This window comes from Dama dama, chromosome 19 (assembly GCF_033118175.1).
Source record: "Dama dama isolate Ldn47 chromosome 19, ASM3311817v1, whole genome shotgun sequence".
NCBI classification, from domain to species: Eukaryota; Metazoa; Chordata; class Mammalia; order Artiodactyla; family Cervidae; genus Dama; species Dama dama.
Genome location: NC_083699.1, coordinates 89,691,215 through 89,715,301, shown reverse-complemented (window position 1 = coordinate 89,715,301; position 24,087 = coordinate 89,691,215). Strand labels below are relative to the sequence as shown.

At 48.3% G+C, this 24,087-nt stretch overlaps 1 protein-coding gene and 1 long non-coding RNA gene across 2 annotated transcripts in view; one reads left to right on the top strand and one right to left on the bottom strand.

Annotated features, from left to right (window-relative positions):
• SPSB4 (splA/ryanodine receptor domain and SOCS box containing 4) overlaps positions 1 to 11,029 on the bottom strand; it is an 88,503-nt gene extending 77,474 nt beyond the window's left edge. Inside the window, exon 1 of the mRNA XM_061167710.1 lies at positions 10,663 to 11,029. The gene's annotated coding sequence lies outside the window, so the exon portion shown is untranslated. The remainder of the gene's footprint in view (positions 1 to 10,662) is intronic.
• A 759-nt stretch (positions 11,030 to 11,788) lies between these two features.
• On the top strand, positions 11,789 to 13,977 carry LOC133074039 (uncharacterized). The gene is made up of 3 exons (XR_009697076.1): positions 11,789 to 12,154; positions 12,678 to 12,763; positions 13,754 to 13,977. It is a non-coding gene; the product is annotated as an uncharacterized LOC133074039 (long non-coding RNA).
• The last annotated feature ends 10,110 nt before the right edge of the window (positions 13,978 to 24,087 follow it).

Genomic DNA, 24,087 nt, shown 5'->3' with positions numbered 1-24,087 from the left:
ATAACAGGAAAAGCAAATATATACCAAATAAGTGCAACCTCAAACTAAGCAGGTACTGTAACCTTAATATTAGGCTGCTGCTGCTGAGTCGCTTCAGTCGTGTCCGACTCTGTGTGGCCCCATAGACGGCAGCCCACCAGGCTCGTCTGTCCCTGTGATTCTCCAGGCAAGGACACTGGAGTGGGTTGCCATTTCCTTCTCCAACTAAAGTTAATTAAGGGTAAATGATTGTAAATGAGACAAAGAACACTTTATAACAATGAAGAATATAATCCACAATTGAAGACTAACTACATTAAATAACAACACTAAAATTCAAAGCTACAGAAAATACAAGGAAGATCAGATACCCAGTAGAGGCAGATGATTTTAATTCACCTCTTTTAGCTCATGACAGATCAACCGACCAAATTAAGTAAAAACATAGAAAAACCAAAACTGCATACTTAATAAGACAGACTTAATTTATGTATAGTAGTAGTTAATGGAAGAAGTTTAGTTGTTAAGTCGTGTGCGACCCTTCTGACCCCATGGAGCCCACCAGGCTCCTCTGTTCATGGGATTCTCCAGGCAAGAATACTGGATGGAGTGGGTTGCCATGCCTTCCTCCAGGGGATCTTCCCAACCCATGAACTGATCCCATGTTTCCTTCATTGCGTGCAGTCTCTTGCATTGCAGGTGGATTCTTTATCTCTGAGCCACCAGGGAAGCCAATTAATGTATATGTATTTCTAAAAGAGTTCCCATATATTAGGCCACAAATAAAACCTCACCCAAAAAGCAGAAATAATATAGAATCTAATAATACAGAAAAAAAAGCTAGAAATTAATCACAAAATTATGGCTGACAAAATTCTATCTTTGGACATTTTTAAAAACTCTATTTTAAACAACTTGGATCAAAAGGAGACCTATATAGAAAGTGAAGAGTATCTAGAAAATAAAATATAGAAAACATTCCATATATTAGAATCTGAGGGATCCTGTTAAAGTAGAGCTCAGAGGAAATCATGGCTGGTGTACTCTTATTAGTGTATGAAGAAGAGTGAAAGTATACAAATTAAGCATAATAAAATAGAAAAAGAAAAAGATCTAATAAAAAACCAGGGTTTCCCTGGTGGCTCAGTGTTAAAGAATCTGCCAGCCAATGCAGGAGACATGGGTTCAATCCCTGGGTCGGAAAGATCCCTTGCAGACGGAAATGGCAGCCCACTCCAGTCTTCTTGCCTGGGAAATCCCATGGGTGAGGTCCCTGGTGGGCTATAGTCCACAGGGTTGCAGAGTTGGACACAATTTAGCAACTAAAACACAACAAATTGGAAGAACAGAGCCTCTGGTGGTACAGGACTATAAGCAGCTCTGTGGCCCACACAAGACATTTCTAAGGAGAATGGCTTTATCCTTATGCACACTATGCCAACTTTGGAATGCTGAAAAGACACCTTTACTGGGTTTGAAAGCAGCTACTTTCAGGTCATGGAGGTCTGGCTGCTTTCCTTTCTGGCCTTGAAGCCTCTGCCCCATTAGTGGCAGGTGGGGACCTCAAAAGTTGCTCTCACTGGCAATAGTGAGGTGGACACACAGCAACCCCTTTGCTGCTCCCCAGAAGACAGGATCAAAGCAGAGTGCTCATGTCCACTAATGGTCATTCACTAGGGAAAGCTAGTGACAGCACAATATAACAAAGGGCAGGGTTCAGTCCCTTCCTGTCCACTGGGCCCTGCGTAAGGGCTTAACCTCTCTGAGATGCATCTGAAAAGCACTCTGTGTGCTAACCTTGCCTGTCTTTGCAAGGATCAGGGGAGACATCTGTCTGGAATGGCACAGGCACCTGGGAGGCACCTGGTGAATGTTACATGCTCTTTTAAATTGTGCGTGTCCTCTGCCCTAGACATTTAACCACCTGAATGCATCCCAAGGGCTTCCCTGGTGGCTCAGAAGTAAAGAATCCACCTGCAATGCAGGAGATGTGGGTTTGATCCCTGGGTTGGGAAAAGCCCCTGGAGAAGGAAATAATAATCCACACCAGTATTCTTGCCTGGAGAGTCACATAGACAGAGGAGCCTGGTGGACTACAGTCCACGCGGTCTCAAAAGAGTCAGACACGACTAAATTTGAGTGCTGCAACTTGAAAAAGCTGGTGTTTCCCCTTGAAGACCCTGCACAGACAAAAATAAAAACTTTAAAAAAAAAAAAAAAAAGGAAAAAGGGCATGCACTAGGATTTAGCTACAGAAGCAAAGGGCAAAGTGGTTCATAGCAACAAGGGACAGAGATCAGTGTAAATGCTCACAATAGGAGGTTTGACTTTTTCTTGGGTGCCCAGCTCCCAGCCAGATCCACTCTGCCCATACCTGTCCAGCACCCAAGTGGGACATTGCCTCTGCAGTTCTCACCCCTGAGAAGTTCCAGCTCCTGCAGTCTCCTACAATTGTGACCGAACTAACAAATGAATAAAAGAGGGGCTGAGTTACTTGGGCTTATTCCCATGGAAGCTGTCAGAGGCAGAGGTCAGGATCAGCATGACCAGCTAAAGGGCCAAGGCCAGAGCTGGGAGACAGAAAGTTATTAATGCAAAGTCCCAACCTCTAAACCAGGGTGACATATCAATCTTCATGTCTTTGTCCATGCACAGTTGGGGCCCCAGACCTTCCTTCCTCACCCCCTCAATCCTGCCTGAGAGCCCCACCTCCTCCAGAAAGCCTGCCCTGATCCTCTGGGCCTCTGGGTGCCTATCCCACCTCTCTGTCCCTCCTAAGTCAGCCAGGACTTTCTGGTCCAATATCCTGGTTTTTTTTCTACCTCAAGGGACATTGTTCCAGGGACAGGAAGCTTCCCCTGGGCTTCTTCACAACCCTCCTCCACCCTCCAAGCACATATACAAGCACGGTGCTTTGAAGACAGGGCAGAGTACATGTATCGTGTGAAGAGGAGATTCTGGCCTTCAGCAAAGTCTCGCTTTCTGTTCTCTCTAGAGGATTCAGCAGGAAAAGGTCCAGGGCTGGAGTCAGGAGATGGGAACATGGGGCCTCGTTCTCCACTAACACAGTCACCATCTCTGAGTCTCTGATCCTGGGTCATATCCAGTCTGCCCCTTGTTAGATACTGCTGTGCTCCCTTCCTGCTTCCAGCCCTCATCTATTCATTAGACAAAGACTTGGTGGATGGCTGCCATGTGCCAGGTTCTTTACTGCTGAGAGCCAGGGGCATGTAGTAGTGGCCTAGTCAGGCTCAGCCCCTGCCCCCTCTCTCCAGCCCGAGGGAGTGAGGGCTTGTCACATTTCCCCTCTCATCTTCACCACAACACCTGGCACCGGCCTAGGCATAGACGAGATACAACAGGGCCTAACTTCCTGGTAGGAGTAACATCAGCTCTCAACCCAGCAAGCGGAGGGCATACTGAACAGTGCCTCCATCACATTTCCTCAAACCAAACTTAATTTCTTAGACCATGCTTGAATGGGGATGCTTAATGACATTATCCGGAAGGATCCTCCCCGGGGCCTCAGTGATGGCTGAGCAAGAAAACAAAAACTCAAATTGTCAGTTGCCCTTCCCAGGACCCTGGCGGGTGTTGCAGCCCGAGAGGGAAATGAGGAGACAACAAAGCGTGGATGTTGCACTTTGTAAGGAGCCTTGGCTGTTTGCAAAATGTGATACTCAAGTCTTCAGAGGCCCAGAACCCCAAATCCCATTCTCAGAGTCTTGTCTGCTGGACTTAGTCAGGCATGGGGTCTGCCAGGAGACAGGACTGCCGCAGAATTGATGATGACTGGGTGAAACGCCCTCCCCTCAATGTGGCCTCTGGCTTTGGACTTGCTAGGGAAGGGGTTGGGGGTAGATTTCATTCCTTCATTTAACCAGCAGTAACCATGCCTCTCTGGAGATCTGAGGCTTCAGGAAAGTGTAAGACCCAATCACTTCCTGTCCAGGAGAGCTCAGAGGGGTCAGACTCAGTGACAAGTCTGAATAATGACAAGGACTGTAAAAAGCAGTGCAGTTTGATACCACTTGAATCCCTATAATAGACTGACTATTGCTCTCAAACGTATACGACAGCCCTTGTGAAATGCAAAGCTGATCTAATCATATTCCCTGCTTAAAGTCCCCCACAGGCTCTCCAGGGCTTTCAGGAGAAAGTACAAACTCCTAACCCTTGTTTTTGTTGTTGTCTAGTCCGGCTAAGTCATGTCCGACTCTTTCATAGACTGTAGCCCGCCAGGCTCCTCTGTCCATGGGGTTTCCCAGGCAAGAATACTGGAGTGGGTTGCAGTTTCCTTCTCAAGGGGATCCTCCTGATCCAGGGATCAAACTTGCTTTCTCCTGCATTGACAGATTCTTTACCACTGAGCCACCAGGGAAGCCCCTCCTAACCCTTCTCCCCACAAAAACCTCACAATATTTTCTTGGCCCATCTCCCTCTGTGAAGCCCCTCAGAGCATCCCCACTAAGCTGTGTGAATTTCCCCACAGGCACCACAGGGGCCCACACGCTTCTGTCCTGATTGACATCTGCTGCCTTCACCCGTTCACTCTCCCTTGCACACCCCTCCCATATATACTCACCTGGGTAATTCATTCAACTCGGGTCTCAGTGCCTCTGGGGAGCTCGTCATCCTGTGCCCCGAGAGCCCCTGCACCTGTCTCCATCACAGACTTATCACTGATGTTTCCTCAGCTGCCTCCCTCCCTCTAGACGGGGGGCAACTCAAGAGCAGGGGCTGGGTCCCCCACCAGAGTCCTCAGGGCTCTGCAGGGCTCTGGCTCAGAGGGAAAGTGGTAGGCTCGAAAGCATGAACAAAGAAGTAAAAGCAACCTGCTGCCTCGGAAAGAGCCTCCGCTGAGGCATGACTGAGAGAGCAGAACACCGTGAGCTTGGGCGAGTCAATTACTTACATCTTCAGCCCTCAATTTTCACCTCTGCCTAATGGTGCCAATGGTACCTACTTGGACCTGGGTCGATGGGGATGTTCCTAAGATTTTCTTGGTATAAACATTAAGCAAAGATGTTCACTGAGAGTGAACCTGCCAAAAGTGAATGAGCTAAAGAAGCCCCAAGCTTTTATTCACTGGCGTCCATTAGCTTTTCTCTCTGTAGACATGCGTGGAGCTCATGCGACACTCCACTGGGGCAGGCCCTTTCTTACCAGGAGCTCACAGAGAGCCATCTGTCCAGCTCCAGGTGGAACCGTCTCACGCCTGTCCTCCGGGAGCATGAATCAATGAGGTTTCCCTGCGCCTCTCCTTCTTGTGGGGTTTCCATGGGAATCCTCCCACGCCTGACAGAGCCAGGAGCCCCCAAGGCGGAAGCTCGGGCTGTCAATCAGCAAGGAGTGCAGGGGATGGGATGAAGAAGGTTTGCTAGGCAGGGACCAAGCCAGCTTGCTCTGCAAGGTCATTTGAAAGAGACACACCTCTAGGGCAGCGAGGCCAGAGGCCCTACATCCAGGTGCCTTCCTGGCAGGGTCTGCCCCTGAGCCCCAAGCATGTGTGGGTGGCTCTGTGGGACAGCTGGCCTCTGTGAGGCTGCAGCAGACCTACCTAGGAGAAAGCGGCTGGGGGTGGGTGAGGCATAACCGGACCCTCAAGGAAAAACTTCAAGGAAGAAAACACAGTGACCTTCAAGTCTAGCCTGTCATTTATCTCCCTAACCGAACTTTGCTCGCTTGATTGTCTGAAATCTCAGTGTCTGAATGAAAATGGAAACTGTATGCCTCAGGCTTGATCTAGGAGGTCATAATAGGTACCTGCTGGAATTTCTGAAGGTCCTTCTGTTAAGCTTCAGGTGTCTCTGGGAGCATTTTTTTTTTGTTTTAATTTTTTTTTTCTTTTTTCTGGGAGCATTTTTGAGATACTGAGGGTGGGGGGGAAGCGACTAGAGAGGCAGAGGGGATGGAAGGAAGTGGGGAGACAGGGAGACTCAGAGAGAGAGAGAAGAGACAGGGAGCCCTAGGGAGCAGGGAGCCACTATGGCCCCAGGAAGCCATGTGATGTGGCATCTCACAAAATGTGGCTGACGGGCGAGACGTTTCTGTGGACAAAGCCACAGACTGGTCTCTGGAGAAGGCAGAGCTCCAGGCTCCCCCATCAGTGACTTTTCACATCCCTGAAAGCCAGGTGGAGGACTTGGGAGCGGCTCTGGGCCCTCCTTCTGCGCACACCAGCGCATGGAGGTGCAGAGCTCCAGGCAGTTTCCTCCAGCCTTTCTGCTCCAGGGTGCACCTGGCCTGCCTCATAAATGGGGCTCCCCCACTGCTGCCTCTTCAGTTCTGCTGCTCCCTCTCTGCGTGCCTCTTCTCTCGTGATTGGCATTCCCAGCCCTCTGCGGATTCTCTCAAACTGGGTCTCCAGCCCTGCTCTCTCTCCTCAGCACCAGACCCACCTACTCGGAAGCCTCTGGCCACCCCAGATCACCCCAGACTAGCTGCTCCTTCAAACGACGCTGTAAAGCCAGGGGGTCTCTTCCCCCGTGGACACGCCCACCCATTCTAGATAGCCGACATGGTGGCTTAGGGTCTGCAGGCACCTCAGAATCTACACGCCCAGGACTGAAAGCAGCCTCTTCCTTCTCTGGCAAACCAGGTTCCTCTCTGCACGGCCTCTTTTCTGCCGGGGATCTCCCTGTCCCTCGGGCTCCCTCCGTGCCTTTGGCTCTCCCTCAGTTCAGATCTTGCCTGGATTACTACATGGGTCTCCCGGTGGTCCCCCAAGCCACCACTCATGCGGCCACAGGGTAAATCTGACCGAGGCACCCACTCACCTTTTGTTCAGCTCTCCAGGTGGCTTCACCAGGGAGAAGCTGTACCCCTTTCCTGGGTACATAAGAATCCCCAAGACCTGTCCTTGCTTATTTCTCCCATGCCAGTCTCCCAGCACGGCCCCCCGTCAGAGCAGTCACAGTAGACTCCTCTCATAAACCCTATCCTGCCCATCCTTTCACCTGGGAGCCTTCTGACCTCCCCTGGCCTGACTGGTATTCATTCTCCTCATACTTCCAAGTGGGGCTGGGCACCCTCTGTGGCATTCCTCCATTGCCCTGTGGCCTCATCCTGCGTCCCCAGCTGTCTTCTCTACCGTGGGCTCTGTTTCTTCCTGGCGAGGTCAGCGCTCGCCCACCCAGCCTCTGTCTCCTACCAGCACCTGCTACCTCTGGCTGCATCGGACTGAAGAAGAAACTTCCACTCCACACCTCTTGTACAGTTTGCCTTTTTAACAACAAACATTGTTCTCTCATGATTAAAGTACACATTTTAAGTGGGGATTAACTCAATATGTTTAGCAAAAAAATCACACGCAGTCCACACCACCCAGGAAAGTTCTTCTGAGGAAGGTTCACGACACCTGATTTGGGTCTTCGATCCTCTCTCCCAAAGGACTCCGCAGAGATGACTTTTTCCTACAGCTTCAGAACAGATACCCCCTGTGAGCTTTATTTACGGACCATATTTTATTCAAAATATTTTATTTAAAATGTGTTGCTGGCGACTTTCCTGGTGGTCCAATGGTTAAGATTTTGAGCTCCTAATGCAGGGTACTGGGGTTCAGTCCCTGGTCAGGGAACTAAGATTCCACATGCTGCAACTAAGAACCGGTGTCAAATAAATAAACAAATATTAAAAAAACAAAGGACTTCCCTGGTGGTGCAGTGGATAGGAATCCACCTGCCAATGTGGGGGACGCAGGTTCGAGCTCTGGTTGGGGAAGAAATGCCAGGGAGCCACTAAGCCTGTGCACCACAACTACTGAAGCTGGCACATCTAGAACCTGTGCTTTGCAACAAGAGAAGCCATTGCAATGAGAAGCCCATGTTCCATACCAAGAGTGGCCCCCACTCACTGCAGCTAGAGAAAGCCCGCGCAAAGCAACAAAGACAGGGCAGCCAAAAATAAATAAATAAGTAATTTAAAAAAATAAATCAAATGTGTTGCTATTTTATTTCTTATTGTTGATCTTTCTTGCCAAGTATGTATGGTTATGTTCACATAAGTTGTGTGTATGCACTTATGTATTTAGTTTTTTAAATGACTCTGAGGCAGAGACGTCTGGTAACTTTGCTTCAGGTACCTCCACACCCCCTGATTTTCTGCACCCAGTGGCCTGTTCTAGCTGCAAGGTTGCCTGAGACCCTTCTTTCCTGTACCAACAAAGAAGGGACCCTTGAAGAACCTGGCTATCTAACCACGTCAGGCATCATTCTCTTGGGGAGAATCAAGTAGCCCCTGTAGGGTGAATGGAACTAGGTCTTTTCCCAAAGAGGAGGGGAATTCAGTACTGGCCCAGGTCTTGGCTACTTTCTGGAGTAGAAGTGAAGCTCCCCAAGGACAGGCCTGTCTAAGTGAGGAGGAGCCAGGTTTGATAAAAGCCAAGGAAAAAGTCTTTGAAGTGTTGGAGCAAAGCCCAAAAGGTCAGGGGGTGGAAGTTAATAAGAGAGGAAAACAGTGAGAAAGGGGTGAAAGGGGGCAGGAACCAGACCTGTAGGCCTTTGGAGGCACTTTAATCTTACTCCTGGGCAGCCTCGAGGAGATTCTAAGACTAGGAGGGATTTGATCTATCTTATATTTTTAAAAGATGTTTCTGATAAATGATTATTTGCTAATGTGATATGTGAAAATTGTCTTGTAGTTTGAACTTGAATTTTTCTTATTGAGTGAAGTAGAGCAACTTGTCATATGCTTGTTATTTCAGTTCTACTTTGTGCATGTGAACAGTGAATGGTCTTTTTCTTGTTGACTTGAGAACATTTTTACACATTAAAGAGATGAGCCCTTTGTGACAGGAGTGACCATTCTCCCAGTTTGTTATAGATCTTTTCATTGTTTCTGGTGATGTCCCTGTAGATTTTCTTCTCATATAACTGAGTTTACCAGTCTTTTAAGCAAAACAGAAATACAGACTGGAGAGATATTTGAGTAGAATGGTCAGCAAGCAGAATTTTGTTTGTTGTTGGCCCAAGGTGGCTTAAATTCCTTTTATTGGTACTTTTAAAGGAAGTTTGTAAAATGGAATCTATCAGAGGGTTATGTATCTCAGGAGGATGGTGTCTTGTGGCAAACATCTTTGTGTCAAGCTACCAACACCGTGTCTTTCTACAAACTCCATTAATCAGCAGCACTTCGTGAAAAATGGAGTTGTGGAGGATGAACAGGGATCCCCCATCAGTCTCAGTGACAGAGACTGCAGAATTGAGTTGGAGGAGAGGGGCATCAAGGGGGAAAGAGAGGGAGAGGCCGGAGAGATGTGTTGCACGGGCGCTTCTTCCTTAGGTGCAACGACCGCCTGGAGGGGGGAGGGGTGGGCAGCTCCCGTATTCTCCTTTTAATAGCGTTTCCCCCAAGCTCAGGCACGTCTTCCTGATTTATGCTCATCGATTGCAGGGGAACCGAAGGTGCATGGAGGATGGTGGCTCTGATTCCTAGAGAGGAGAGAACTCCTACCTTCAACCCCTAAAGCTCCCCCAGGAGGAGGCTGGGGCAGACTAGGAAACTGAGCTGGGAAAGATTAGAGTACTTGTCCAAGGTCACACTGCGGGCTGGTGGTGGACGCGGAATTCGAACTCAAGCCTTACTCCAGAGCCGAGAGCTCTCCATCTCCTAGCGCTAGCGGCCCATAAGTGCCCTCCTCTCTCTGCCAGTCCGCAACAGCCCAGGCTCCTCCATCCCGGAGGCGGGAGCGGCCACTCCCCCACCTCCCCCCCCAACCACTCTTCTCCCTTCAGGGAGAGGTCCTGGGCTCGGCGTCCCCTCCTGGCTCCAAGCCCGTGGCGCGTCTTGCGCTACCAAGGCGGACACATTTGCCGCGCTCCAGGCTCTGGCCTCCTCCCTTCTTCCCAGACCCCACCCCCCTCCCCTGCTCGTGACTCACACTGCACGCGACCCCCTCCCTTCCAAAACATCGCCAAGTCTGTCTCCAAGCAAGGCCAGGAGCTGGCCCCAAGCAGTGCTCGGACCGGGCGACCAGCCTCACTAACCAGCGTCAAGAGTAAACAGTAACAACAGCCCCCATTTCACCAGTGCCCACTGCGTGCCAGGCGCTTAACTTCCATCGCTCTGAACTCCCCCCGCCCCCCAACCCGGACGAACAGACTCCTGGAAATTACTGTCCCCAATACATCGACGAAAGAACGGCTGCAGCTCCGAAAAGTTGGACGACACGCTTGGGTTCATACAGCTAATAATAAGCTGGCTAACGTTTGATCGAGTGGTTCTTATGTGTCAGGAACAGGTCTACGTACATTACGAGGACCACCCCATAGATGCTACTAAGAGCCCTATTAAAAGGGTACCATTATCATCCCCATCCTACGGATGAGGAAACAGAGGTTTGGCGCCTTGCCCAAGGTCACTCATTCAGTGAATGACAGATCATGGACCTAAACCCAAGAAGGGTGACTGGGGCGGGGGCGGGGGGGGGGTAGTTTTTTTGTGCTGTCTCCATTACGCAGAAAAGCAGCGGGCTTCGAACCTATGCCACCAGGGGCCGGCCCCAAACGCCCAAAGGCAAACCAACCAGCTCGGCTTGCCACAGCCCGCAGAGAGGAATTCCCGGGGATCTGGACCGGACCCACGCCAGGAGCGCGGACTGTGGCCGGTGCCGGCCCGCACCAGGTCCGCGCGGCCAGACCTCGGCTCCCGCGCGCCCCTTACCAGAAGATGGAGAATACTCACCATAAAAGAGAGGGCAAGCGCCTGCCCTGGAGGAATCGCCAGCGCTGGCAGGTCCTGGACTCCGAGGAGAGACGTCTGCGGCCGCTGCCACCCGCTCAGGGGCGCCCGAGCGACCCCGAAGATGCCGGCTTGTTCCCAGGGGCCAGGGGCGCGTCCTCACGGCTCGAGCCCCGCAGCAGCGCCCCCTCTGCCCGGCAGGGTGGCCCGGAGTTGGAGCGTTCTTGGGGAAGTTGGCGCTCCAGCGCGGCGGGAGGGCGCAGGGGGTCGGGTGGGAGTGGGGCCGCGTCTTTCTGCGCGGATCCCGGGGGCGCGCCAAGGCCCGCGCTCCAGCGGTCCCTAAGCCCCGCGCTGGACCCGGAGGGCGGCGAGTCCCGAGCTCACGGCGCACGGGCCGCGCCTCTGCCGCCAGCCCCTGGCGCGCCCGGCGTCTGCCCCCTCGCCCTGGGCGCGCGCATTGGTGTTCGAAGCCGGGGCCCGGGTCCGGGCTACGGTGCGCTCATCGCGCTCCCCAAGGCGCTGGGCGTCTTTGTGCGCCGGGCGCGCCGGCCGCCGCGGCCAGCTCTGGATGCTGCAGCCGCCGCCGCCGCCTCCCCCTCCGCCGCCGCCGCCGCCCGCTGCCTGCCTTCCCGGCCGGCCCAGAGGCTGCAGCTGAAAGCCGATCCGGCTGAGCTCATCCCTGAAGGCCACTAATCCAATAGCCGCGGAAGGCGCGGCCGCCGGGAACGCCCCTTCCCCCACCATCCCGCGCCCCGGCCCGTCCCAGCTCGGGCCGCTGCCGGCGCCGCCACCTTTCCGAGGCCACCAGCTGGCGGGAGAGGGAAGTGGAGCCCGCGCCCGCGTGCCGAGTCGGCGCGGTCGCCATTCACCCGCCCGCTAGCCCGCGAACTCCCTCACTCACGCACTCATTCATGCGCGCCCCTCCGCCACCCCCATTCATTCAAGCGCGCCGGGAGCGCCAGGGTGGGTGCCCCTGAGCCGGAGGAGACACACACAATCATTCGGCAGCTTTGCTGTCTTTACCCAACTTGTGTGGGAAATAGCAGCCGGGGAAAGAGCATGGTTTAATGACCTCTTCCTCAGGAGCGTGTCTACACTTTATTTTTTTAAGATCAGATTCCAGCTCATCTTCTAAAGTCCAGTTTCATACTTCTGCTTCTCGGAGAAGCCTGCTTCTCGGAGGCTTCCCCCGACCACTCGCGGCGCAAAGAGGTGTTTCAACTCTGCCTGCTGCCAGGACTGAAGGTGGGCCGCCCCATTGCCCGCCTGGAGCAGAGGAAGAGGGCGTGGCCAGAGCGGAGGCCAGGAGGGTGCCTGTTGCATCTGCGCTCTGTCTGGAAAACTGACAGTTACTGGTCTGGGTGCCTTTTGTGCTCCCAGAGGTGAGCTGAGTTCACTCTCCAATCATCTGGTCTGACCTCAGCCCTCTCTATGCCGGATACCAAACGGCCTAGGTGCAGAGTGCCGGCTCATCTGGGACAGAGACAAGCAAGAGGTAACTCAGCCTAGGGAAACAGATGGCAGCTCTGGGGCTCCTTTTTCAGACTGGGAAGGGCAATCTGGAAATGCTTCCTAGTAGCGGTGGCTACATGAATTAGCCCTGGAGACAGAGGGACAGGGTGGTCATCTGTCTAGGTACCTATCACAGCACGGAGCCTATGGTTTGTACGGGAGTGTAAACGATAAGTTAAGATGTGGCTGGAGGGATGGACAATGGCTAGGGTCTTGGAAGTCAACTAGAGTTTGATCTTTCCTCAAGATTAGTTGAGGCCTTTAGTGGTTCAGACAGTAAAGCGTCTGTCTGCAGTGCTGGAGACCCGGGTTGGATCCCTGGGTCGGGAAGATCCTCTGGAGAAGGAAATGGCAACCCACTCCAGTACTCTTGCCTGGAAAATCCCATGGACAGAGGAGCCTGGTAGGCTACAGTCCATGGGGTCGCAAAGAGTCGGACAGGACTGAGCGACTTTACTACTTTACTTAATCAAAGTAATGCTTTATCAGATTTACATTCTCCAAAGATCTCTCAGCAGAGTGAATGGATAGAGGAAAGCAAGCTTGGAACTCCTGATACAGTCCAAGCAAAAGACGACGCTTCACAAACCAGGTTAGCCATTAGTGGGACAGCCAAAGGGGGCATTGATCAAGTATTTATCGCACTTATCCTGCTGTTCTGTCATTGCCTGTTTGTATGTGTCTCCCTCCTAAAGTTGCGAACCCCTTCAAAGGGCAAGAATGCTTTTTATACATGTCTGAATTCTCTATACCCAGCCCAGAACAGATGTTGAATAAATGTACTTTGAATTGATCTGAGTGGCATTCTGACCTGCACTCACATTTACTGTATTTGGGGGTGGGGGGTGGGGGGTGTCTCCACAGCAGTCCTTTCTATCCCCCATCAGGAAACTCCTGGAGCACCTACTCTGCAAGTTACTAAGGAGGCTATGGACACAGATGAGGGGCGAGAAAAGAAAATTTTTGGGGAAAAGATACAGAAGCCAAAGGGAATTGAAAGAAGATTTTCAGTGGTTTCTCCACCTGAACCTAGTCTGGCTGACAGGGTGGGGGAGGGAGGGATATGCCTATCACTTGCCCTCTTTGCTGGGAAATATCACAATAGCCTCAAGCAAGATAGGGAATGAACAATGGTCGCAGTTTGAGAAACTAATTTTTCCCTGGGGGCTCCAGATAGGTTCAACCTGCTGACCTCTCCAGATGTGCCTTAGGCCCGAAGATGTAGCCACAACACCACTCCAAGTGCCCCTAAAATACTCCAGCCCCTGTATACCAAGCAAAATGACTTGTCGTTTTGGGAGAAGTCAGAATAGCCTGCCTGTTATTTAATAAAACTCTTCACATTGAGGTAAGCAGCCTCTAAGATGTCTCCAGCAATCTCTGCCCCTTGGTTTCATACCCCTGTGTAACCACTCTGTTTAGGTGTGGCCGGCCTCATGGACTTGCTTCTCACCAAGAGAATAATGTGGAAGTAATGGATGGCCCAGCCAAGATTAGGTTATAAAAGATGGTGGCTTCGGCTTTGAGCATGCACGCTCTGTCTCTTGCATGTTCAGCTCGCTCGCTCTTTCTTTTGAATTAGCTCTCTGGAAGAAGTCACCTGCTATGTGCTGAAGCAGCCTTGTGGAGAGGCCCATGTGGTGGGGACAGAGGCTGCTAACAACCGTACGAGTGAACATAGAAGCTCATCCCACCCTCCAGTCCTAGCTGGGCCTTCATATGAGAAGGCAGCCCTGTCTGACACCTTGACTGCAATTTCATGGGAGACTTTGAATCAGAGAAACTCAACTACACTGTGCCCAGATTCCTGACCACAGAAACTGTAAAATAATAAATGTTCATTGTATTAAGCTGTTCATTTTCAGGGGTAATCTTTGTGCACCAATAGATAACTCATGCAAGATGTTCTTAACTACCCAAGGGCGATTCAAAACACAAACCCTTGAAGAACTAGCCAGTCTCACTCCAAAGAAAACACGTATTTCACGGGTATGGCCAGGCAGCCTTTGGGTTTAATTTTAATTCAGGCCCTTTGAGTCTTAGCTTTTTCACTATAAAATGGGGACAGAAGGATTTCCTGAGTATGGTTATGTGTTGTAGCATTTACATACAGAGTAGGTACTCAATAAATCTTTTTCTTCTACTTCTCAGCAGTAGACAAAGATCTGCAGCATTCTTGGAATTCTTGGGCTAAGGCAAAGTCAGGCCTGGAGCAGAAAGTCCATGGAGGGGCTGCTACTGTCAGGGGTCCAGAATCGCTGTTTATAATGCAAAGCTGTGGACTTTGCCAATACTTAAGAATCCACCTGCCAGTGCAGGGAACACAGGTTCGATCCCTGGTCTGGGAAGATCCCGCATGCTGCAGAGCAACTAAGCCTGTGGGCCACAACTACTGAAGCCCATGCACCTGGAGCCCAAGCTCTGCAACTAGAGAAGCCACCTCAATAAGAAGCCTGTGCACCACATTGAAGAGTAGCCCCCACTTGCTGCAACTAGAGAAAGCCCTCATGCAGCAACCAAGAGCCAGAGCAACCAAAAAAGAAACTAAATGTATTAAATACATTTAATACAAAGCTGGGAACCCCACCATTTGCCTGCCTCTTTCTCCCAGCTGACTTGGAATCTAGGTTTCGGCAAACATGATCTCCTTCTCAGTATTAACTGTAATTTAGTAGAAGTTGAGGAAAAAACTTGCTCCGAGGAGGTGTATGGCAGGGAGGAGGACTATGTGGGGTGCAGGTGGCATGTCTTCCGCCCTCCCTCAGAGGAAACCTCGTTTGAGCCTAGCCTATGGCGTGGGACGGCCTGTCTGAGATTGGTCCCCTCTAGTGCTTGTGCCTACCTGTGTGTTAAGTCACTTCAGTATTGTCTGACTCTTCGCGACCCCATGGACTGTAGCCCGTCAGGCTCCTCTGTCCATAGGATTCTCCAGACAAGAGTAGTGCAGTGAGTTGCCATGCCCTCCTTCAGGGGATCTTCCCAACCCAGGGATCGAACCCAGGTCTTTTAAGTCTCCTGCATTGGCAGGCAGGTTCTTTACCACTAGCGCCATCTGGGAAGCCCCTCTGCAGCTTATGCACCACTGTCTCCTTCCCTAACAGCTCTGCTTCCTCACTTCTGCTCTGCAGCCAAAGCTGTCTTCTCAAAGTCACCCCTGCCACCCCTTTCAGAGAATGGCCCACAGGATGGTTTTCCCACTTAGCTGAATCTGGTGCTAGCCTCAGTTTCCCGCACCTTTGTTCTGGGCCAAGCCACACCAAGACCCGCTGAGCCACGCTTCATCCCTGACACCAGCCTTCGAACACACTGACCTTGCTCCCTGGCACAGATTTTGCCTAGATAACTCCGATTCTCTGCCTGTCTGCTGCTCCAGGAAGCCTTCCCGACACCCTGGGGCTCAGGGTCCACTGTCCTGTGTGTGCCCTCCCACCTGTTCCCCCCACCTCGGGGTCCCCGTTCCACTGTTGCTGCTGCCTCTTTTCTTGCCGTCCTCTCCTCCCCCAAGATGTGAGCACTTCCAGGGCAGAGCTGTCTTTTTCTTCTTTATAGCTTTTGCACTCCCACCTCCCATCTCCATTTCCATCTCACTAATTTCTCTTCCATTTCCATCTCACTAATTTCTCAGAGCAACACGGTCCTCCCCAGTACCCCTCCCCCTGTGGGTTAGGGCCCCTTTCCTGGAGCCCCACAGCAGCTTGTTGTCTTCCTTCTGTCACTGCTCTTTGCAAACCCTTTGGGAACTGTCAGACTCCCGCAGCAGACAGTAGCTCTGCTAAGGGCACAACTGTGTCTGTTTCACCTCAGTGCTGCTGGCACCCAGCCTGATGCCAGGTATGCAGCAGACAGCCGATAGATGTTCATGGAAGAAATGACTGAAGGCAGGGCAGAAAGAAGGAAAGACAGAGGCTGGGAGGAAGAAACCTACCTCCATTACCCCCTTCCTTCCTCTCCCTCCCTCTCTCTCTTTCTTTCTGAGATCAGTGCTGAGAATTGGATTAATCATAGTCCTTGGTTCATGACACACTTTCATCATTAACCCACGCATGGCCCTTATGTATTTACACATGTGTTCATAATATTAAATATGTAAGCACGTGGTACCCAACCGAAGGCACCTACATTTCCCATGTGCTACTATCCTAGCCCATCTTTCTGCCTCCTTGTCACATAAAACTACTCTTCTGATTGTTAAGACTTATCATTTTCTTAGATTATTTTTTTCAAATATCTATACAGTTAACCCTTGAACAAATCCAGGGGTTAGGGGTGCCAATCTCCTCACAGTTTAAAATCTTTATATAATTTCAGGGTTGGCCCTCTGTGTCTGAGGTTCTACATTCAGGGGTTCAACCAACCACAGATCTCGTTCAGTTCAGTTCAGTTCAGTTCAGTCACTCAGTCGTGTCCAACTCTTTGCAACCTCATGAATCACAGCACGCCAGGCCTCCCTGTCCATCACCAACCCTCAGAGTTTACTCAAACTCATGTCCATCGAGTCGGTAATGCCATCCAACCATCTCATCCTCTGTCATCCCCTTCTCCTCCTGCCCCCAATCCTCCCAGCATCAGGGTCTTTTCCAATGAGTCAACTCTTCGCATGAGGTGGCCAAAGTATTGGAGTTTCAGCTACAGCATCCGTCCTTCCAATGAATACCCAGGACTGATCACCTTTAGAATGCACTGGTTGGATCTCCTTGCAGTCCAAGGGACTCTCAAGAGTCTTCTCCAACACCACAGTTCAAAAGCATCAATTCTTCGGCACTCAGCTTTCTTCACAGTCCAAATCTCACATCCATACACGACCACTGGAGAAACTGTAGCCTTGACTAGATGGACCTTTGTAGGCAAAGTAATGTCTCTGCTTTTTAATATGCTATCTAGATTGGTCATAACTTTCCTTCTAAGGAGTAAACGTCTTTTAATTTCATGGCTGCAATCACCATCTGCAGTGATTTTGGAGCCCAAATTAATAATGTCTGACACTATTTCCACCATTTCCCCATCTATTGCCCATGAAGTGATGGGACCAGATGCCATGATCTTAGTTTTCTGAATGTTGAGCTTTAAGCCAACTTTTTCACTCTCCTCTTTCACTTTCTTCAAGAGGTTTAGTTCCTCTTCACTTTCTGTCATAAGGGTGGTGTCATCTGCATATCTGAGGTTATTGATATTTCTCCCGGCAATCTTGATTCCAGCTTGTGCTTCTTCCAGCCCCGCATTTCTCATGATGTACTCTGCATATAAGTTAAATAAGCAGGGTGACAATATACGGCTTTGACATACTCCTTTTCCTATTTGGAACCAGTCTGTTGTTCCATGCCCAGTTCTAACTGTTGCTTCCTGACCTGCATACAGGTTTCTCAAGAGGCAGGTCAAGTGGTCTGGTATTCCCATCTCTTTCAGAATTTTCCACAGTTTATTGTGATCCATAGAACAGATCTCGTAGGACATATTTATTGAAAACCATTCACACATAAGTGGACTTGTATGGGTCAAACCCAGGGGTCAACTCTGTGTGTGTGTGTTTGTATGTGTGTATGTGTGTGTGTGTCAGTGAGTGTTCATTTGCTCAGTTGTGTTTGACTCTTTGTGACCCCATGGACTGCCAGACTCCTCTGTCTGTGGTATTTTCCAGGTGAGAATACTGGAGTGGCTTGCCATTTCCTACTCCAGGAAGTCTTCCCGACCCAGGGATGGAAAGTGAGTCTCTAGCATCTCCTGAACTGGCAAGTGGATTCTTTACCAGTGTGCCACCTGGAAAGCCCAGTTTGTGTATATACATCTATCTATCTATCTATCTATCTATCTATCTATATCTTTGGTAGTGGTGGTGGTTCAGTTGCTAAGTCGTGTCTGACTCTTGTGACCCATGGATTGTAGCCTGCCAGGCTCCTCTGTCCATAGAATTCTCCAGGCAAGAATATTGGGGTAGGTTGCCACTTCCTTCTCCAGGGGATCTTTCTGACCCAGGAATTGAACCCGGGTCTCCTGCATTGCAGGCAGATTCTTTACCGACTGAGCTACAAGGGAAGCCCTTGCTTAAACATTACTTAGTTTTACTTGTTTTTTGACTGTTATTAAAAGATGCTATACTACCTGTAGTTTTCTAAGACTTGGTTTTTGAACACAACAAGATTCATTCATAATGATGCATGCAACTGTAGCTCATTCATTTTCTTGGCTATGATAGCTTATTGTGTGAATAAACACAATGTTAAAAAATTATTCATGACACTTGTTGACGATGGTGAGGAAGACTCTTCGGTGGGAGCTGGGGAGGTAGGCGGGCGGTGATGTGTGGACTACAATGGGGTTTCATAGCCAGGGAGGGACATCAGGCTCAACTCGAGTACAACAAGGACAAGTAGGGACTTACAGCCAAGGAGCAAGGTGGAGGGTGGGGTCTGCGGATGGAAAATTGCTGGAAGCAAACACAGAGGTAAGATGGATTCTTGCTAGACTAACTCAACAGGGTCCTTGTTGAAGGCAGACCAGCCTGAGGGATGATATTTGATCAGATAGTGAGGGTAATCAGATACAAAAGTGTGGGAGGGTTTTGCTAAACTGATTTAGTAAGATTCTTACTCAAACTCTACAGGGATGGAGAGGGAAGCCAGCAATCAGGTCTTGATGAGCAGAGGAGACATTCAAGTTTGGTCAAAAGAAAGCATCTTTGCCAGCAATTTATTTTTTCGTGGTCCTTTCAAGGGGTGTTGAGATCGATTCTAGTCTGGGGGCTGTTAGGAACGGTGCTGCTATGAACATTCCCAGTTTCCCTCCCACATCCATGCTAATGTTTTCCTGGGCCTGTTCGTAGGAGTGGACTTGTTGATGTACTGTCTAGCATGGGCCAGCCCATTCAAAGAAGTTCTAAAAACTGTTTCAATCCTCCACATCAAAGATCATCAGGGGAAAAAAAAAACAAAAACAACAAAGGTCATCAGGGAGATGCAAATCAAAGCAATGAGATGCCGCTACCCCTCCATTAAAATGGGCAAAGTCCAGAACACTGGTGGCACCAGTTCTGGCCAGGATATGGAGCAACAGGCACTCTCACACACTGCTGGGGGGAATGCAAAATGGTAGAGCCACACTGGAAGACACTTCGGTTCTTTCTTATAAAACGAAAGCGCTCTTACTATCACTCATTCATTCATTTCGGTTGCTTAGTTGTGTCCGACTCTTTGAGACCCCATGGACTGCAGCATGCCAGGCCTCCCTATCCATCACCAACTCCCAGAGTTTACTTAAACTCATGTCCATTCAGTCAGTGATGCCATCCAACCATCTCATCCTCTGTGGTTCCCTTCTCCTCCTGCCTTCAATCTTCCCCAGCATCAGGGTCTTTTCAAATGAGTCAGCTCTTGGCTCAGGTGGCCAAAGTACTGGAGTTTCAGCTTCTACATCAGTCCTTCCAATGAATATTCAAGACTGATCTCCTTTAGGATGGACTGGTTGGATCTCCTTGCAGTCCAAGGGACTCTCAAGAGTCTTCTTCAACACCACAGTTCAAAAGCATCCATTCTTCAGCGCTCAGCTTTCTTTGTAGTCCAACTCTCACGTCCATACATGACTACTGGAAAAACCATAGCCTTGACTAGACAGACCTTTGCTGGCAAAGTAATGTCTCTGCTTTTTGGTATGCTGTCCAGGTTGGTCATAACTCTCCTTCCAAGGAGTAAGCATCTTTTAATTTCATGGCTGCAATCACCATCTACAGTGATTTTGGAGCCTCCAAAATAAAGTCTGCCACTGTTTCCACCGTTTCCCCATCTATTTGCCATCAAGTGATGGGCCCAGATGCCATGATCTTAGTTTTCTGAATGTTGAGCTTTAAGCCAACTTTTTCACTCTCCTCTTTCACTTTCATCAAGAGGCTCTTTACTTTAACTATACAGTTCAGCAATCACACTCCTTGGTATTTACCCAGAGGAATTGAAGTTTTCACACAAAAACTTGCACATGGATGTTTATAACAGCTTTATTCATAATTGCCAAAATTTGGAAGCAACAAAGATGTCCTTTGTAGGTGAATGGATAAATAAACTGTGGTACATTTACAGAATGGAATATTAATCAGTCATGTCCAACTCTTTACCACCCCATGGACTGTAGCCTGCCAAGCACCTCTGTCCATGGAGTTCTCCAGGCAAGAAAACTGGAGTGGGTTGCCATTTCCTTCTCCAGAGAATTTTCCGACCCAGAGATCGAATCTGGGTCTCCTGCATTGAAGGAAGATTCTTTATTGTCTGAACCACCAGAGAAGCCGTATTATTTAGTACTAAGAAGAAACAAATTCTCAAGACGTGAAAAGACATGGAGGAAACTCAAATTTGTATTTCTTACAAAGTGAAAGAAGCCAGTCTGAAAAGGCTACATATAGTATGATTTCAACTATATGACAGTCTGAAAAAGGTAAAAGAGTATGGAGACAGTAAAAAGATCACTGTTAGTCAATGGTTAGGAGGGAGGGAGGGATGAATAGGTGGAGCACAGATTTTTTGAGCAGTGAAACTACTCTGTGTGATGCTATCATGGTAGATAAAGGTCATTAGACATTTGTCAAAACCCATAGCATGTACACCAAGAGTGACCATAAGACAAACTACAGACTTTGGGTGCTAATGATATGTCAATGCAGGTTCATCATTGTAACAAATGTACCACTCTGGTGGGGAATGCTGATAATGGGGGAGACTTTGCATGTGTTATGGCAAGAAGTGTATGAGAAATCTCTGTACCTTCTACTCCATTTTTCTGTGTCCCTAAAACTGCCCTAAAAATACAGTCTATTTTTTAAAACTGTTTCAGTCCAGCCACAAAACATGGAGGGTCAAATGCACTGAAAATAATTTGCATCATCTACAGGTTACCACAATGATTGACCTAGGGAATCCCAACACTATTCCCTTGGACTCATTTGCATGCAAATGATTTGCATACTGACATAGTTGCAGATCTCAGGTTATTCCATTCCCGTTCTCTCGCTGTTTATGTCCTAGATAACCAGAGCTATTGGTGCCCAGAGGACTGAGCACCCCAGGACTCTGGGATACACCCTAGTTAATCTGTAGCAAGAAAGTAGACAAGTGTGACTCAGTCACAGACACACCCAAATTCACCCAGTGAACGCTGAACTTGGTGCAGGATAAGATATTAAGGACACACACAAGCATGCACATGCACACTCAGCTCAGAGTCCTGGACCCTGGTACACTGGGATGAGGTGGCAGATAAGAGGACAGATCACAGCAGGGTCACATCACAGGGTTTTAGCCTTTTAATCGATTTCTGTAATCCTCACTTTTATATAAAATGGTTGAGATACTGTCTACCACATAGAGTTGTAAGGATTAAAGGAGGTGCTGTCTATAAGGGTTTGGCAAATGTTTGTTCTTCATATTGTGATCTTGCACAGGTTACCAAATGCCTGGAAAATGGAACTAATAAGTGTACCTTTATGTTGGGTGGTCCTGTGGTGGTCCTGGTGGTCCAGTGGTTAAGATTTTGCCTTGCAATGCAGGGGGTGTGGGTTTGATCCCTGGTTGGGGAGTTAAGATCCCACATGCCTATAGCCAAAAAAAAAAAAAAAAAAAAAATACAACAAAACATAAAGCAGAAGCAATATTGTAACAAGTTCAAGAAAGACTTTTTTTTAAAGTACCTTTCTTTAGTGGCATTTCTCACATTGAAATACTGAGCAGTTGAACCACCTCTCCAAGCCTGAGAAGTTCCCCTCCACATGAATCCGAGCAACTCTGCATCCTACAGATGAACAAAAAGCCCAGTGCCCATCGGACTTCCTTGATGGTCCAATGGTTAGGACTGTGCTGCCACTGCAGGGGACACAAGTTCCATCCCTGGTTGGGGAACTAATATTACACGTGCCAGGCTGCATGGTAAAAAAAAAAAAAAGAAAGAAAAGAAAAAAAAACCCAGTTCCCAGTCATTGCTCTCAAATCTCTTGCAAATGCTCATTGCATTTTATTTTTGGTAAAATCAAGCAAATAAAACCCCTTCATGTGCTAGCCTCCCTTGTCCTGGATGTGGCTGTGATCTGGATTCTGCCAGACAAACATACCAGTCAGATTCAGAAGTTCACTCCTTTAGAACATTCTTTAGGCCTACAGAATCCCCTCTGGCTGGTACTTCTGGGGAAGTAGAGGAAGCTCTTTTCTGGAATCGGAGTGAGAGTGGCAGATTCCTCATCTCATTTGTGGCAGAAGCTCCCTTACCAGGCCCATTCTGCAGTGTCGACAGAATTTTCCTGAAAGTTCCATCCAGAGCCTAGTTTTCAACAATCCCAATGATTCCATAAGCTATTTATTCTGCTTCACTAAGTCCCCACCTGCATGAAATAAGTGGAGTGGATTCTACAGTTGGCAACTAAGAACTCCTTCTGTTACCTTCCCTTTTCCAGTCTTCCTGACAGCTTGGCTAATCACATCCTTCCTTCTGGGTTTTCAAAACTGCAACTATTCCAAAAAAAAGCAAAATGGTGGAGAATTCGTTCTGATGGAGGCATTGGCAGCAGCAACATCCAGCCCCCAAGGACACCATCAGCTGTGGTACCCACTCCCACATCCAACGATCAGTGCTGTCAACGGCAGCTCAGTAGATTGGGTATGGGGTATGAGTCCAGCTGTATTTCTCTGCACTGCATTTGTTGTTGATTTTGTTGTTCCTGCCTTTTTTATGTTTTTTTTCTTTTTCCTGGATCTTGCTCTCTAGCTTTCCAAGTCATTTTGTGATTTCCCAATTTCCTTTCTTCTTAAATCTAGTCATAGAGTGAATTACACTGATTGGGTTTTGAATGTGGAACTAGCTTTGCATTCCTGGGATAAATCCCACCTGGCTGTGATATATTGTCCTTTTACTACATGGTTGGATTTCCATTAGTGTCTATATTCATGAAGAATACTGTCTGTGCTTCCCTTTTCTTGTAATATCTTTGTCTTGCTTTGATACCAAACTAAGACTGGATTTCAAGAATGAGTTAACAAATTGCACTAAAAAGGAAAAAGAAAAAGAAAAGAATGCGTTAACAACATTCTTCTTCTTTTTTCTTTTTTAACATTCTTCTTTATTCTAAGAAAAAAGAAATATAGAAATGATAATATTTCTCCTTAAATGTTTTATGGAATTCACCAGTGAAATAATCTGGCCCTGGAGTTTTCTTTGCAGGGAGAGTTTTAAACAGAAATTCAATTATTTTAAAATAGATATAGAGCTATTGTGTTTGTTTCTTTTTGAATGAACTATAGTAGTTTATATCTTTCAAGACATTTGTCATGTCACATAATTGTTGACTATATTGGCATGGAGTTCATGATTTTTCCTTATTATCTTTTTATTTCATGAGAATTTCTGTAGTGGTGTCAACTTTCTTATTTCTGATACTGGTATTTTGGGCCTTTTCTCTCTTATTTTGCTTGTTCAGTCTGGCTAGCAGTTTATCAATTTTATTGATGGTCTCAAATAATCAACTTTTGTTTTCATTTATTTTCTCTAAGCTTTTTTGGCTCTCTTTCCTTTCTTGGGCTTACTTTTGGCATCCATTTACTCTTTTCCTTAAGGCGGAAAGCTGAGATCATTTATTTTAGACCATTTTTCTAGTCTAATATAGGCCTTTAGTGCCATTCATTGTTTTCTAAGTACTGCATCTCACAGATTTTGCAACATAGTGTTTTTATGTACATTCAATTCAAAAGACATTGCAAATTTTTTTTTTTTTGATGCATAGCTTACTTAGAATTTAGTTATTTTGTTTCCAAATATTTGAAGATTTTCCAGACATCACTCCAGTATTGATTCCTAACATTTCTATGTGGTCATTCTTCCTATAACTTGAATAGTTTTAAATTCACTGAAATTTATTTTACGGCTCAGAATACAGTTGGGCTTTATAAGCGTTCT